This window comes from Oryzias latipes, chromosome 20 (assembly GCF_053564925.1).
Source record: "Oryzias latipes strain Hd-rR chromosome 20, Olatipes_Hd-rR_3.1".
NCBI lineage: Eukaryota > Metazoa > Chordata > Actinopteri > Beloniformes > Adrianichthyidae > Oryzias > Oryzias latipes.
Genome location: NC_136256.1, coordinates 22,521,173 through 22,538,863, shown reverse-complemented (window position 1 = coordinate 22,538,863; position 17,691 = coordinate 22,521,173). Strand labels below are relative to the sequence as shown.

At 38.5% G+C, this 17,691-nt stretch overlaps 1 long non-coding RNA gene across 1 annotated transcript; it reads left to right on the top strand.

Annotated features, from left to right (window-relative positions):
• The first annotated feature begins 584 nt into the window (after positions 1-584).
• On the top strand, positions 585-14,858 carry LOC144988121 (uncharacterized). Its single transcript, XR_013651925.1, has 3 exons — positions 585-725; positions 11,232-11,311; positions 13,882-14,858. It is a non-coding gene; the product is annotated as an uncharacterized LOC144988121 (long non-coding RNA).
• The last annotated feature ends 2,833 nt before the right edge of the window (positions 14,859-17,691 follow it).

Below are 17,691 nucleotides of genomic sequence, written 5' to 3'. Positions count from 1 at the left end.
TGCCACAAATGTATCCTTTCAAGCTTAAAAACATAACACCTTAACCCACCTGTGACTAAAAAATGTGCAAAATGGACAGATTAAAACATAGCACAAGTTTCCCAAATAAAATATGATTTATTTTTTTTACTAAAACATTATTTAAATGTCTTATATTTGCTAACAGGTCTCTTTTCTGCCAATAAATTCCATTTGTGCAACACTAAATCCAAAATTTCATGCCACCGAATTGCTTGGTGGTTGCCGAGTGCTGAGGAACAGTTTTCTTTACAATTCAGCCAAAGCCGAGGAGATTGACATGAAGCCAGTTTTGCAGCACTCTCCCACTCTGTTATGCTGGTAAAGAGTTTTTAAAAAAACCACACCCAACTGTGGACAGCTTGGGCATTATTAACTAAGGTGATGCAAAAGGGAGGAATGTGTTTAGCTGCAGCTTTCAGAGATTCTGTTAAAAACGGATCTGGAGCCAAAAAGGCTTAGAGAGGATGGAAGTCTAAACCAAGACGTTGAAGGAGGAGCGGGTTGTTAAAAATGTTGTTTCCGTCTCCACAGAGCGTCCCCGCCGCAGAGGTGGAGCGTCGTCTGTCGACTTGTGAGTGGGGTCAGATCCCGGACATTTACAGAAGAACACGGTCTGATCAAAGCTCACAAGGACTTGCAGCTGTGAGGACATGGAGGAACTGCCCATTATCAGAGTGGACCAAAAGGAGGTGGCTCTACTGTCTGTGAGTAGACCTGTAAGATGGAGAGGAGGAGGAAGGGAAGAGAACAGGGGTGTGTGTGTATGTGTGTGGGGGGGTCATCTGTATTTAGCAGGAGAGGCTTCCTGTGCGTGGGCCTCATGGCGCCAAGCGGGGGACGGGATCCACAATCCAACTTGCTGTCTCCACAAAACACCCTTTGCTACAAAACACACACACACAGCCTCTGGCACGGATTCTGCTCTCAATTTCCTGCCTGTAATTCTGGCTGCTGGTCAAAGACAGGAACTTCCGAACACTGGAGCAGCCCAGACAATGTTTCAGCGCCATCATCACGTGTAAATTATCGAGCTTCACTGTACTACAAGGGTGTTATGTAAGAGGCATGTCAGATTATTTCCTTCTTTACAAATAAACCAAACAGAAATCAGAAATGTTCAACATCAATTTATTCAAATAAAAAGTCTAACCTTCCAAAACATACAAACACCAAAATACTGATATTTGTGATTTATTCAAAGGAAAAGCCACATTTTGTGAACCTAGAGAGAAATAGTTTCAAGACGATATCAATAACATTGTTTCCAATCACTTAAATGATTAAATGACAGAGAAAAAAAGTTCTAAACTTGATATATTTTAGGAAATAAAGCATGAAATAAGTTTGAAAACATTGTACTTTAATGCTGTGACAGCTCGCTGAGGAAGTTAACTGCTCAGTTTACAATTTAGCACATTTCGTCAAAAATGCTTTTATATCACTATAGATTTTACTAGAAAGTTTAAGTATTTGGTTAAATTTAGCTTAAAAAGTGTTTAGCAATACAATCATCTTTGTATGTCAGCCTTCTTATGCATTGCAGGTCATTGTAATGTTGTTTTTAGGCCTTTGTGCAAAGATGTTGTCTATCAAGTCAGTGAGTCATTTTTGTATGTTTTGCTTCTTTTTTTAATTTCACCTTGATTTACTAAGATCTAAAAGATCTGAACTTTTTATATTAAAACTTAAAGAAAACATCATTTTAGTCATAAACGCAAGATAGATCTTTAGTAAGGTTTGTCTTGTGCAGCTTTTTTGTTGTGTGTTTGGTTAAGTATTCTTACCGCATTTTAAGTGAAGACTTTGTCTACTGAAGTGAAGTTGCAGTCACCTGTCAAAGTTAAGTGTCATAACCTGTGAGTGATGTTAATGATTGATCAGAGTGTGCTGGGCCACTGAGGCATGTATCATGACTAAGCTCAACTCTTTGGATTCTGGAGCCTTGACTTTTGTGCAGCTGGATAGAACTAAGAACGGTGTACTGAATGGAAACCAATAAGCTTTATTAACAATTTTAGGTGCAAAGGAAATCAATAAAGGAAGCACAACATTATGTTTACTTCTGGCCATTGCCATCTTCAAAACACTTGACTAAACTTTGCTTTTACTGAAAATAATCAAATACATTGGGGAAAGAAAGCCTGACAACTGTAAAAATGTAGTGCAGCTGAAATTGGAAGGTACTAATCCTAAGACTACTCCTATATTTTGTAGTTTGAAGGTCAAATATAAATTATAAATGCAGAAACAAATAAAAATTAGTCCAAGCACAGTGGTTCCACATTTATCGCTGCAGTTCCATTCTAAAAATGAAAACTTAACACTACATATTTTGTACAGATTAGTATTAAATATGAGAAACAGCAATACTGCAAAAGGTGAACTGCATTATATAGAGGGTATGCTGTGCATTTGTCACCACAAGTGTTTTTGCCGTCATCGTAGACAATCAAACCATGGAAAAAATAGAAACTGACTTGTTTTTGAGGGGGAGAAAAGTTGTGGTTTCTTGGTAAACTGTGCTTGGTTTCAGTTGCTTTCATTATATAATGAGCTTCAATCCGGAAGTCTATGGGTTGCTGCTGGATTACAAGTTTCCCTCTAATTCCTGATACTAAATTAAATCTCGGCACCGTCCTTTTTTCCCAATGTTTTTGGAAAGAACGCTCTCTGTGGGTGTGAACACGTGTGAGAGAGTGGTTTCTTGCAAGCAGAACACGGGTCTGCTCTATTTTGTTGCAGCAGCTGCACTGAAAGTAGCTTCTTTTTTTTTTTTCTTTCAATAAAACAAACAAACAAGTAAACCTCCTGAGCTCCCTGGAGTTGCAGTGGAGCGCTTCAGTATCACTTTGAAGCTCTTTATGCAGCAGCTTGACCTGTACTTCTTAAGAAGACAGACGTCTCTTTGAAGACAGCCTTATAATTAAGCTTGTGTCACTTCACTGACAAAATACATTTTTATTTCAGCACTGTTTCTACTTTTATGTCAGTGGCGGCCATCTTCATACTTAAACAATGGATAATTCATGGACATTACAAGACCAAGAGGACATTCCTAATTACATAGCACGGGCAAACAAACCGAGATTGGTTGCGTGAGGAAGGGCGAGAGTGCCGGAGCTTCAGACGGGATCCAGTTTTACTGGCGTTGCCTGAGCCGAGCAGAAGAGCGTGGGGGAAGTCCTAAATCAATCCCGCTCACTGAGGACCCACAGCAGGAAAGAGGCTGTCATCGACAGGAGGTTGATCTGTCACAATCAATTACAAAACCGCAGGGATTCACCCTAATGAATTTTGATTCCAGCTTTGTTCTCCCACTTGTAGTTTTATTTCCACCATATAAAATGGTTTTCAGCAAGTTTGACGAAATTCAATATTAAACAAAAAAAGGCAGAATTCTGAAATCATTGACATTAAGGTCTCTTTTATGAGTTACCCTCTACTTTAAAGATGCTACACTCTGAATGCAGGACCTTCGTTTGTTGCAGTCTCTATTTCTGTTTACATCAGATCACTTGACTCGCTGACTCCTCTATACATTGCTCGTAAGACGTGCAGCGCGGCTTTTATGACTTTAAAAGGCTGTTTAAGCCGCAGAAGTTCAGACAACATTCGACTGAAACATGTGGGAGTATTGTGAGTGTGTGCAATATGTAGGTCAAATGTAAACGTTTGGGGTTTGTGTGCTGAAACTACAAATGAAGATAGCTGACACAGTTCGATAGTGACAACTCTGCAAAAACCTATTGGCAAACTGAAAAAAACAATAATTTTTGGGGAAAAAAGCTTTGCATTTTGTGAGGAAACATTTGATAACAGGTTGTTGACAAAATACCCATTTTTTTGTATTGTTAAATCCCCAATAATCAGAGCTAATCAAAATTATTAGCTTCCCACAACACAAATAGTACAATTTCTTCCAGTCAAATGGACAGTTCTGCAGCCCAGCACAAGGACATTGTAGATTATTGATCGCTGCAAAGCTTTACCAATGTTCTCTTTAAATGTAGGTCAATAAGGCTGCAGGCTCGCTCAAGTGCAGATACAGTCAGATATTTAGGTCACACCCCAATTACAGCGCAGCAGAGAGATGAGCTTCGGAGGAGAGACATCTTTATGGAAAGCAGCCATTTCTTTGAATGTTATTTTGTAGTTATTTTAAGGCTGAACCCTGACACGGGGCTCAGAGCAACAAGCAGCGGTAGCAGGAAGATGACAGCTCGAGGTTGATTGAGCTTGAAAGTGGACATGTCTGGCCTTTATGCTAATGGCCTGGCTCCTAGACAGTGTTCTGCTGCAAGAGACTGTTTGGGAACAGCGACATGAAAGAGGAGCTGTCATTTTAATACCTTGCGCCGTTCGCGGGCTCTGTTCGCCGTCTCTAACTAGACATTTACTGCATTAAATTTGCATTGTGTCATCTGCGCTGTAGCCTCTGCACCCCGAAACAAATCCAGTAATCCAACCTGTGAGCTGTAACTCTGCAATGATGCTCACTTTACCCCTTCAAGGGAAGGTCTGGAAGAGCAACCGGGCTGAATGTAAAGTCAATACCATCATGAAAAAGCTCTGCATGTGGTCCACATCAGATCAGCCTCAGGAGTGACTCTCAGCAAGGGGCATAGATAGGAGGGCTGATTTAAAAACCCTGGAAAACACCAAAGACTTGAAGTAGAAATTTTGAAGTTGGCAGGAAGAGACGCAAAGATGCCAAAGCAGGTGCAGAGAATAAAACAACCTTCAGTTCTTTCAAATAAGAGGGGAGGAAATGATCAAGACAGTCGTTTGTCAAACAGGAAACTGTGTGCATGACAGATTGAGTGCATGCTTAGCAAAAGGAGGGGCTAATGCTCTAATTGTGGGGGGTTTAGCTTCATGACATTTAAAGTAAGTTTTGTAAAGATTAGGACTCCAGCTTAGGTCTTCCACATATACGATTTTTTGAAGAAAAAAAAAACTTAATTATAAAATACATTTTACCACAAAATAAGCTTTTTCTAATAGCATTTTTTCATCTGCTCCTGATTCACATAAATTTAAATGAAGAAATACTCCAAAATGCAATTCTAAGCTTAATTTTCTTTATATATGAGTCCATCTTGAGAAAAATGCCAAAAGTATGTGTTAAAACATCAAAAACAGAAATTAAAATCTGACCGGGTCTTTAAGTACAAGCTGGGCCCAGGAGGGTCTACAAAGTGCAAAACAACATCTGAGTCTAGAAAAATGCTTTATATTGAGCCCAAACACAAACATATGCTGACAACTGTTCCCTTAAATGACTTTAAGCTACAGCTGAGCGCTTGTGGGCTTATTGTGGGTTTTCCAGTTGTTTTCGTTACCACCTGGCAGCCTGCATCACATGAACTTCACCCTGCAGCTCTGCAGAGTCCATAACAGACCCCCCCCCCCCATCCCGAGTGGTTTTACGCCTGACATAACCGATGAAAACGATAACATGCTTCAACAAGGAGATGCTTTAGTGCGGCTTCCTTAAATTTCATAAAATGGAGTTACACACTTTTATTTTCTCAGATTATTCATAGGAAATTCAGATTCCCTGTGGTTTAAAACTAACACGTTCTCCTCAGCTTGATATGAGAAACAGGGAATTCTATCATGCATTGTTTTGGTCTCTAATTGGGCTACTATAAGTAATCTATAAGAAACACAAAAAAACTGTAAATTAAAGATGTAGTTTGGCATCATATGACGCATGATCTTCACCTGAACTTGCAGCTTCAAACACGTGAGGATGAGTGATCAGAAAAATGTCCTTTTTTTTAAGAGTCCTTTTTTCCACAACAAAACAACATAGAATTGTTTTGTCTTTGAGTATTTTTACTGTCCTCTCAAGAGTTCAGCTTCTCTTGTTCTCCTTTATGTAATCTGATTGAAGACAAATAGATCATGAAATTGTTACATCCATTGTTCAGATTAATCCCCAGTTTATTCGGAATCATCTTTGTCATTACAGATTAAGGCATCAGGTGAAGTCTAATTTGATTTCAGCAAACACACGCGTTAATCTTAATTCAGTCTTTTTACTGCCAGCACCAATAGAAACATTGTGTTGTGTTATTTACGTGAGCTCCCTGATGGATACCCAATGTCTGGAGCATCAAACCAAAAGCACCTCAAAAGCACCTCTGGATGAACCAGCAGATTGATAAAAGTGGTGCTGAGTGCACAAAGAACTGCACTTTTCTTTGTTTTGAGGGAATCAGATGTAACATCAAGCATTTGCAGTAATTTCTTTTCTTTAAAAGACCCACCGATCAATTTTTTCATCTGTTTTAAAAGCGTTTCTAGTGGTCCTTCAATTATGATGATGCGTTTTTTTAGTCCAACAATCTGGATTGTTTACTGGGACACAATTTCTGCAGAGCGGCAGAAGTTTATTAGAAATTCAAATCTGAATCGCAAACACGAAACTACGAGTCCAGCTGTTCTGCACAGAGACATGTACAGCCGGCAGGTCCTGTTTACACTCAGAAGTCTCCCCTGGTGCGCCAAACCATCTACACATAACGTGTAAGCCAGCACAGTAATGGCCCGTTTGCCTGACGCATTCTTAATTCTGGACGGGCGTTTATTCAAATGACTTTTGTCCATTTAACTGCAGCTGCTGACAAATTTCCTGTCTCTAATAAACTATTCTTTAAACTGCATTGATTGCATAGATTTGAGAGCTTTCAACCAACTCTGAGTCATTAATGATGACTTATTTTTACTTGTTTTAAGAACATTTTCATGAAATTTGTTGAAATGTTGCCATAGATAGAATGATTTGCTGCTACGGTTTCATTGACTGTTTGTTTTTCAAAAAGGGTGAAGGTTTTTGCACCCTGTGCTAATAACTGGACTTAAGCTCAACTAAACACAAACTGACAAGGAAACCTAGAAACAGCCCCTGTAGAAAAGTACAACATCCCATAATACATGTTGTGTATATTTGTAGAAACTAAAGATACTGGAATTTTTGTACTTGATCAGACTTGTATTTTATGTTATTTATATTTATTTATTTACTATGCCAAATTAACATTAATTAATTAATCTCCAATTGACTTCAAAAAACACATTTTCTTTTTACAAAGGAACTGAGTTTTCTTTACAAGCAGACACCAGAATACATTTTTGTTTTCCTCTTCTTCCTCAAAAAAGCTGTCCTCGCAGTGATGAAAAGCACAAATATTTCCTCAATCTTAAGCCTGTTGCTCTAAGGCTCTTTCCTTTTGGAAGGAAGACACAGTGGATTACCTTACCCAGGCTTTCCCTTAAATCTTGTGTAAATTATTGCTGGCGTTGGTTTGGCTGTTTCAGCTGTGAAATCAAAGCAACTCACCAGAACACAATGTTCACTCAACAAGCACGAAGGAAACCTGGAAATGTTTAAAAAACAGTTTTTGTGGGAGAAACAGAGAGCCACTCAAAATCCAAGCGACATCATATGGAGATGTTTAATGATGATCTGGCTTTCTATAAGCAGCGCCAAGTTCCTTGCATGAAGGGGCATGAACCGGCGGTGACACACGTTGGCATGGTTTACATCACACACACTTTAAAGACAGCGCCCCTGCTTCAGGAGGTGACTTCCGCAAAATGGAATGCACGACGTCAGTGTGCAAAGGCAGGTCAGGACCAAACACTGGAAACGCAGGAGCGAGGCTTTCAAATGAGTGAGAAATCAACAACATGACAGGAGGAGGGGGGATTTTCCCGGCTAACACTCCCATGTTCAAATGCTTTCCAATTCTGCTGATGCTGCTCCGGAACTTGAAAGAACACGGAAACAGAGGAGAAGGAACACGTTATTCTTTTTTTAAATTCTTTTACCTCTGTTTGCTACTTGGTGAGTTGTCAGACATCCAGGAAAATAGCAGTCAGAGGTGTAACCGTGCAGAAGGACGAGCCCCACCCACTTTCACTCACCCACGATTTGATCTGCCCACACCCAGTCAGTCTGTACAGTCATCATTTTTATCGATCAAGGCAATTTCACATGAAAGCTTTTGGTTATGTGATGTTTTTCTGAATATCTTATCCAAAATTAATGTTATTATTCTGCATAATAAGAAAATATTTGGGGACCACACTCATTTATGATACCATAAACTCATTGCTTTACAGGTTAGGAAAGAGGCAGATGGAAAAAAAAAGAAGATATTTTGATCTTTCTTTTTGGCTACGTTCACACTGCATGCTGAAACGACCGATTTTTTTGCCCCTATGCGACCTGTATCTGATATTTTCATGAAAGTCTGGACAACAAAGATCCGATCTTTTCAAATGCGAGCCAGGCCACTTGGGTATGTGGTCCTGAATCCGATACTTGTCCGATCTTTTCAAATGCGACTGCCGTCTGACCGGCCAGGCCACATGAATCCGACCCGTACGTCATTCACGCTACAAACGTTATAATTCTGCGCTGAGGTAGGCGGGAACTAGAACATAAACAACAACCATGGCGGACGATGCTGCTGAGACCAGTCAGTGGAAGGGAAGCGAGGTCACCGATTGGATTAATATTTGGGTTTACAGCTCTATTCAGGCCAAACTCCAGGGCTGTTATCGCAACCGGGTGGTTTTTGAAAACATTTCAAGCTAAATGGCCGAGCGTGGTGTTGAACCTTCCCCGTGATTACTTTTTTTTTTCTCCCTTTCCGACCGTGGACAGAAGTGCGAGGAACACAAGGCGGATCCTCCTCCGGGGTTCACTTCCCCGTTCGGACCCTTAGATTCTCCAGGATTCTCCAGAACGGGTTAATAAAGAGTCCATAGCATTTATTGTGGGGAAGCCTTCTTTTATTATCCTTCTCCTTCCTCCCTAACACACAACATGAATGCATGCCCACACTGCCCCCCTCATTCTCTACCTCGCTGCACGCGCTCTCTTCTGTCTCATAGACACACACACACACACGCACAGCCCCAGCACATCCCCATTCCATAACAGTGGGTACAGATGATCCTGGCTTCAATCCCTTCTTAAAATGAGAAGATTGTAATTGTGCTGGCTCCTTCGTGAAAATAAATTTAATGATGCAAAAAGAGCTCCGCTTTGACAACACTGTTGTTGACATCCATTGTTAACGTTGGCCACTTCTGCAAACAACCAGTGACGTTGATCACCGTTGAGTACTCTTCTGCGCATGCGGGTCACTTCTGGGTCATTTCACGTTCACACATGAGATCACTAAAATTTGCATTTAATTGGAAATGTGAACAACCTTGCAAAAAAATCGGATTTTTTCAAAAAATCAGAATTGAGCATTAAGCCCTGCAGTGTGAACATAGCCTTAATTTGAACACTAAATAAGACCTTTTGCTTTCTGCAAGACCATGGCAGCCCCTGATCACCTCAACAGATTAAAAAAAAGGGTATTTAACAAACTCGAATTGTGTAGGTTAACACATGAAACACTCAGAAACACTTGTATTTTCAGTATTTTTTTTTACAATATTCTATTGTTTAACAACTTTTAGTAATATTATTATTATAACCTTTGCTTATCTAGGAAGATCGATTGAGATTGATTCCTCATATACAACCACAACCTGAGTCACGTATTATTTAGGTTATGTATCATAAGAAAAGAAAATCACAATTCGTTAAAACTCATTAATTATGCATATTTTTTCCTCAAACCATGTGTGAGTAAAACCTGATTTAAAAAAAGACTTGAACTGTTGTTTGAATAATCAAATATCCTTCAGAGACCTGTATTTTGGTAAAAATGCAACTTTTGCTTTTATTCTGAAAAACAAACTGCTTTTATTGTCTGCAGCTACAGCATGCTTTCATATCAGTTTTAATGAGTCAAGATTATTTGACTTTCTGAACATATACAAAACACAATTTTTTGTACAGTTTAACAACAGCAGAATGTTACTTTTCTATTTCTTTAAATTTAATTTAGGTGCAAAACTTTAGGCATAAAAGCCTTAAGTTTAGACTTTAAGTTCCACTCTGATCCTCTTTTGATCTATTTAAAAAGTGTCCCCAGTGGTCTTTTTTATAATGAATGTGCCTTTTTTAGTTAAAATCAAAAAAGCTGTGTCATTTTACAGGACATATTTTCTGCAGAGCAGCAGGAGTTGTGAATTGTGGCCAGGACTGTTGGTGCAGCGTAGGTCTACCCTCTTTACATCATCCATCTGTTTACTTGCCCTCCTGCTAGCTCACAGCCACTCACACCCCCAGCTTAACATTACTGGTGAGGCATATGCATTAGAATGAAAGAGCAGGGAGCTTGTGGCTTTTTATAGTAGCCACTACGTGACAATTATCCGCTTTTTCAAATGGAATTTTGGGGGTTTGCTCCTGATTCACAATAAATTTGAATAGTAAATATAATTTTAATAATAGAATTGAATAAAGAATTACTCAAATGCTATGCTAAATTGTCCCTAGATGTGAATGTGAGAGTACATGGGTGTGTGATTTGAGGCCCTGCAACAGACTGGCGACCTGTTCAGGGTGTCCCCTGCGTTCGCCCGTGAGTTGCTGGGACAGGCTCCAGCAGCTGAATGACCCAGAAAGGGACTAAATGGATTTAAAAAGGTAAATGAATGCTGTTTTAAAATAAATTCTCTTTTTATATGTCCTCTATCATGAGAAAGTGCCACAACAACATGTTTGAAAACACCAAGAACATGATTTCGATTGAGTCTTTCAGCTTTGGTGGCTAAAAGTAAAAAGGAAACTGATAAACACATACACGGATGTTCCTCAAGGCAAATTCCTGCCATGACGACAGCACTGACGCAGACCAACTGTTGTGAAAAAGTATTTCTGTTTCCTGTAACAGCTACCAGTTCTTATCATGTACACAGGTATGAGGTTGGCCTAAATTACTTGATTTTCTTTTTCTGCCGGGCTCTGAATGGCCAAGAGGAGCCTCTCGTTATCTCTTGGCTCACTCACCTCCACAATGTGCAAAAAAAAAAGCTGAGGCAACCGTTTCTCATCTTGTCCCATTTCAACAATTTGCCAATGCAGCAATGAATGAATGTGGCATTCGAGATAAGTCATAATGACTACTTTAACGATGGTAACTGCTGATGAGGGAAAAGTTAAGGTGGCAGATCCACCAGACTGTGAAAGTGTGTGTTAAACAATTTCCTTCTGATGAGATTACTCCCCATTCATTCGGCACAGACACAGAGCTCCCTCAGCCTCCTTTGATGCTTCTCTTTTCACACAGATCAAAGGGAGGAGACCCGGGAACATCCATGCATTAGGGGCAAACAAGCTGCTGCACAGACAGAATGGGTGCATCTCCAGGTTAGGTATTTTAATGAACTCCACCTTTCTCTTTTTTAATACCCAAAAGAGGTTATGATTCACGAGCTCCTGCACTCTAGATAATACCATATTGAATATTAAATTTAACGACTAACAAGTCAAAGGTTTTGGTTGAAAAGCTTTATAACACCAAAACAGGACGGAAATCCTGTCAAGTGTTATTGATACAATTTTGTTTTTTGCATACAGAGTTTGTCAAAACCGATTAAACTGCATGGAATAAATTACAAAATAAAAGTTTATTCAAAGTTTATTTAAGACTGTGGCTTTTTAAAAGGTGTTTCAGGTTTGGAATTTGAATCTAAATGAAATTGTATAAAACAAAAGCAAGAAGAAAATCCTGTCAAGTCCCTTTTTATGCACGCACAGTTGGCCAAAACCGGTTAAACTGCATGTAATACATTTCAAAATAAAAGTTTCTTTAGGGTTTATTTAAGACTGAGGTTCTATAAAAGGTGTTCCAGGTTTGAAATTTGAATTTCCATGAACTTGTATAAAATAAAAGCATAAGAAAAGCCCGTCAAGTACTATTTTTCTGCAAACACAGTCAGCCAAAACTGGTAAAACTGCATGTAATAAATTACAATTTTTTATTTTAATTTTAAAGTCTATTTAAGATCTTGGCTCTTTAAAAGGTGTTCCAGGTTTGGAATTCGAATTTGCATGAACTTGTAGGACACAAAAGCTAGAAGAAAATCCTGTCAAGTACTTTTTTCTGCACGCATAGTTGGCCAAAACCGGTTAAACTGCATGTCATAAATTATAAAATACAAGTTCCTGTAAGGGCTTTTTTTTAAAAAACAAGATGTTTATGAATGCACAATTTTCAAAACCAGACATAGAGCACAATAGAGTTTACAAATAAAAGTTTCTTTATGGTCTATGTTAAGCAGTGTTTCTCCAATAAGTGTTCCAGGTTTAAATTTTGAATTTTCATGAACTTGCAAAAACCAAGGATTTTTTTTCCCATGCACCTTTTCAAAAACTTGTCAAACTACACAATATAGTTTACAAAATGAAAGTTATACTTGAGGCATTTTTGTAGCTGTCCAAAAGCAATTTGCACAAACTAGCACAAAACCAAAGAAAAAAAAATCCATCAAGCATTTATTTTTACGTGTGCATATCTGGCTTAAACAGTGTGCATTGAATTACAAAATAAAAGTTTTTTAAAGGTCTTTTGAAGGCTATTTCTCTTTGAAATGTGCTACTGGTTTGGAATTCCACTTTAAATAAACTTCTATATCTCCCCCCCCCCCCCCCCCCCCAACAAACAAATCTTGTTAAGTACTAAAATCTGGCCAAAATCAACTACATGTAGTAAATAACAAAATAAAAGCTTCTTAAAGTTATATTTTACGGTGTGGCTCTCCAAAAGGTGTTTCTGATTTGGAATTTAAATTTCCATGAACTGGCATGAAACCATGTCTTTTTTCCGCATACACAATTTACAAAACCAGCCGAACTGCAGAATATTGTTTACAAAACAAAAGTTTTACTGGAGGCATCTGTGGGCCGAAGCTCTCCCGAAAGAATTTGCATGAGCTTGCACTGGGATCTGGATCTTTTTGCATTACTGTTTCAGGTTGTCTCACAGCCGCAGGTTACATTTGGTTTTAAGTGAGAACTGCCACTTCCCGTCACACAGCTGCACTGCAGAGATATTGACACTTGTGTGACATTCCTCAATGGGGTTACCATAAGGTCTGCCCTTTCTCGTTCATGGTTGGAAAATTTTAAGTATTTTTATAGTGCTGCTGCTCCAACAATAGTCCTGAAAAGGATGTCTTTTGAAGTACACTTGGTCACATATGAGGTCACATATAAAAGTGAGCTTTTACTGCAACAAACAACACAGGTAACTCAGAGAATACTGGTTCTGAGTATTCCTGTAGGTGTACAGGAATTTTCATTAGCTGTTACTGATGCTTAAAATAAACATTGTTCTGTTGTACTACGGTGGGCTGAAAGCAGTTTTCTTTCAGAACATGAAAGAAATGTTTACTCATGTTGACGTTAAATGTCATCTTTGTTGAAAACACTAAATTTTCCGAGAAAATATATGACTGTAAAATTTAGAACCAAAACCAACAAAAAACATCAGTTTAACATATACTACTTTTTTATTCTTACAATTATTTTTATTTTACATGACTTATTTTAAAAGACATTTTTGCCTATAAACACTAGAAAGTTATCATAAAAATTGAATTTTTTAATAACCACACTTCCAAACAGAACGCTTTAAAAAATAAATTTGTACACAATAATTATCCTCTGATATTTATTGAGACTTCCGGTTCTCACTGTTTTATAGTCCTCAAATTTGAGAGCGCATGTGATCGTTTTTCTGTCTGGCCAAATGCTTGAGCTCTGTCTCATCTCATGCCAGGAACTCCAAGCTCTTCAGATGAGGGGAAATTAGGGGAAATAATTCAAGCAAAAATATATTCAAACCAGAGATGTTCAAAACTCCTCCTGTGTTTCATTTGGTGCAAATCTTGGTTTGCCGGGTGGATCAACTCTCATGACCTTGCTCTGTCTTTCAGATTTTTGGCGCTCCGTGCAAAGAGAGAGGGCAGAAGGAGCTTCACTTGGCATGAGGGGAGGATGATTCCCCGAGCAGCCTGTCGACTTCACTCCCTAATGCTCTTTTGCCTGCCCCACTGACTGAGTTTTTAATAAGTGATGAGATGTGGTATAAATAAACCACAAGGCAGTGCAACTGCCAAAAGGCAGGGAGAGATACCAAGGTAACACACGAAAGGTGTTAAATAAGTCAACAAAGGCTCATTTGCACTACTTAGTTTCTATCACTGTCATTGTGGAACTGCATTCAACTGGAAGTGAAGGAAGGTAGTAACAAGTCTGATTTTGCACGCGCATGAATTCATAATGCAGCAAAAGTTGTGCTGCAAGTTGGACGGATGTCTAAATATATCTCAGAGGGAATGAGCTTCAGTTTTCCTGTAGAGTTTGTTGTCATTTTTGCCAATTAGGCATTGTATGGGTTCTTTTTTTTTGTTTATATGAAGAAAAAGACACAACCATTGCTATGCTTAGTAACCTGGAGACAATGCGGGGGCAATAAATAAAACAGCAGAGGAAATAAGTAAATAAGTATCCCTTGCTGAATTTTTAGGTTTGGCCACCTAAAAAGAAACTGAAGGTCTGTCATCTTGATGGTTGATTCATTGAAGAGTGAAGATAGAAAATCACCCAAAAATTAAAAAATCTACTTTAAAGAATGTATAAACATTTGTTGGCATTTTATTGAAGGACATTCTTAATTGATCCCCTAGTAACCATTAAGAGTTCCAGTAATTTAAAATATTAAATATATTTAGTAATATTTACGCAAGCATTTCTAAAATAGGTGAAAATCAAAAGTGTTAAATAAAAAACAAACAAATGCACTTTAGTAAAAGTAAAAACAGCCATGCTCTTTTTTTTTAAGGGGGACAAATCCACAAAATCAGCAAGGGATCAAATACTTATTTCCTTCTCTGTATAACATACATGAAAATGCTAAACTCTTTATCTACCTGCTACACATCGAATCATTTTAAAATTTACTGTACGGCAAAAAAAAATATTGTTATTTTGTGGTTTAAATATTAAAGAAACAAGGAAAATAAATAAACAAAATTGAGTTTTGCTCTGTGGCTCTTTGGAAAGCTATTAGCTAACACTGCTACTTTGTATCATGAGCACATAAACCACCAGTAACAGGCTGCAATATGAAAGGAAGATAAACTAACATGAATGCCTATTGATTGCACAAACCTACAGCTTTGTCTTCCTCCTGCAAACCCCAAAGTTGGCTCATATTTGCTGCTTCAAATTTGAAACTATCAACAGCACATCCTGTTTCACCAGCAGATCATTGATCTTTGGTCAGGAAGCAGCTTACCTCTTTTTATTCGGGCAACCACTGAGAAAACAATACTGTTGTGCAACAGGAGCGCAGCCGGCGCTCCAGCTCTGTCAATGCCACTTTTGCTCCATTTCCTGTCTGTGAATGAAGGCAAACCTTGTCCCAGATTCTGCAAGTTAGTACAGAGCAAACTTTCAAAGTAGGTGAGTTTACACCCTCACTTTTTCACTAGACATTCTGGTGATTTATTAATAAAAACGAAACACTCCAAAGCAAATGTTTACCAATGAATGTTTATGGATAAACGGGTCAGAGTCAAGCTTGAGCCGAATATTTGCAGGATGTTATCAGTGAGAGTGGAGAAAGTTAGTTTGTGCTTGGCAATGAAAACACATTTCAACCCTGAACATCAAGGACATCAGCATTTCATTGTTTTTACTCCCTGTGCTTTTATATTGCAACGTGTGCACATGTATGTGTTCACTGCACAGGGATTTACAGAACTGCTGCTAGGAGTAAATTTACAGTGGTGGACAAAATTGTTGGTACCTCTCAGTTAAAGAAAGAAAGTCCACAATGCTCACTGAAATGACTTGAAATTTTCAAAAGTAACAATAAATTAAAATGTATTGAAAACTGAATAATCAAAATCAGCCATCACTTTTGAGTTGTTGATTAACAGAATTATTACACTAATGAAATAGGGCTGGACAAAAATGATGGTGCCCATAACTTTATATTTTGTTGCACAACCTTTTGAGGCAATCACTGCAATTAAACGGTTTCTGTATTTGTCAATGAGCCTTCTGCACCTGTCCACAGGTATTTTGGCCCACTCCTCATGCGCAAACTGCTACAGTTGTCTCAGGTTTGACGGGTGTCTTCTCCAAATGGAATGTATCATCTCCTTCCACAGATATTCAATGGGATTCAGATCTGGGCTCATAGAAGGCCACTTCAGAATAGTCCAACGCTTTTCCCTCAGCCATTCTTTGGTGTTTTTGGCTGTGTGTTTTGGATTGTTGTCCTGTTGGAAGACCCATGACCTGTGACTGAGACCAAGTTTTCTGACACTAGGCAGCACATTTCTACCCAGAATGCCTTGATAATCTTGACATTTCGTTTTACCTTAGACAACTTCAAGACACCCTGTGCCAGATGCAGCAAAGCAGCCCCAAAACAGAACTGAGCCTCCTCCATGTTTCACAGTAGAGACAGTGTTCTTTTCATTGTATTCTTCATTTTTGAGTCTACCAAAGTCTACCAGCTGATGTGCCTTGCTAAAATCTCCAGTTTTGTCTCATCTGTCCAAAGGACATTTTCTCAGAAGCTTTGTGGCTTGTCAACATGCATTTTTGCAAATTCCCAGTCTGGCTTTTTTAGGATTTCCTTTCAACAGTGGTGTCCTCCTTGGTCGTCTCCCATGAAGTCCACTCTGGCTCAAACAACAACGAATTGTGCAATCTGACACAAATGTACCTTGATCTAGGAGTTCACCTTTAATGTCTTTGGAGGTTGTTCTGGGTTCTTTGGATACAGTTCCAACTATCCATCTCCTCAATTTGTCATCCATTTTCCTCCTCCGGCCACGTCCAGGGATGTTGGCTACTGTCTCGTGGGTCTTAAACTTCTGAATAATATGTGTCACTGTGGTCACAGGAACTTCAAGCTGCTTAGAGATGCTTTAGCCTTTACCTTTACCATGTTTGTCTATAATTTTGTTTCTAATGTCCTGGGACAATTCTCTCCTTCCCTTTTTGCTGTCCATGTTCAGTGTGATACACACCTTTTCACCAAACAGCAACATGACTATTTGTCTCCCTTTAAATAGGCAGACTGACTCATTATGGGTTTGAAAATAGCAGTGATGTCAATTAAAGGACATACCTGAGTTCATCATGACCCCCTGGGCAATTAGTCTTTTATGGAGGTACCATCATTTTTGTCCAGCCCTATTTCATTAGTTTGTTTTTTTTAAAATAATTTTGTTAATCAACAACTCAAAAGTAATGGCTGATTTTGATTATTTAATTTTCAATAAATTTTTATTTATTGTTAGTTTTGAATGTTTCAAGTCATTTCAGTGAGCATTGTGGACTTTCTTTAACTGAGGGGTATATATATATATATATATATATATATATATATATATATATATATATATATAGTGTTTATCTGATTTATTTTGTTCTTCCCAGCCACCTTACTTCTGCCCAAGCCAGAATAAATGCCCCATCACGCCCTGATGGCCTTTAAGGACACAAAACATTTTAAGAAAAAATCAAAAATTTGAATAAAATTTCACTCAGTTGATCAGAAAATAAAGAGAAAGCCAAAAATGGCGATGAATTAAGAAAGTGTTAGGAGAGGCTGAAAGATTGTAAATTACGGAGCATATCAGGTCCCAGCTTTAGTGGAGCTGGAATGATGAAAAGGATGATGAAAGGCAAGGGTGAAAAGCTGAAATGCAGTGGGGGGGGGG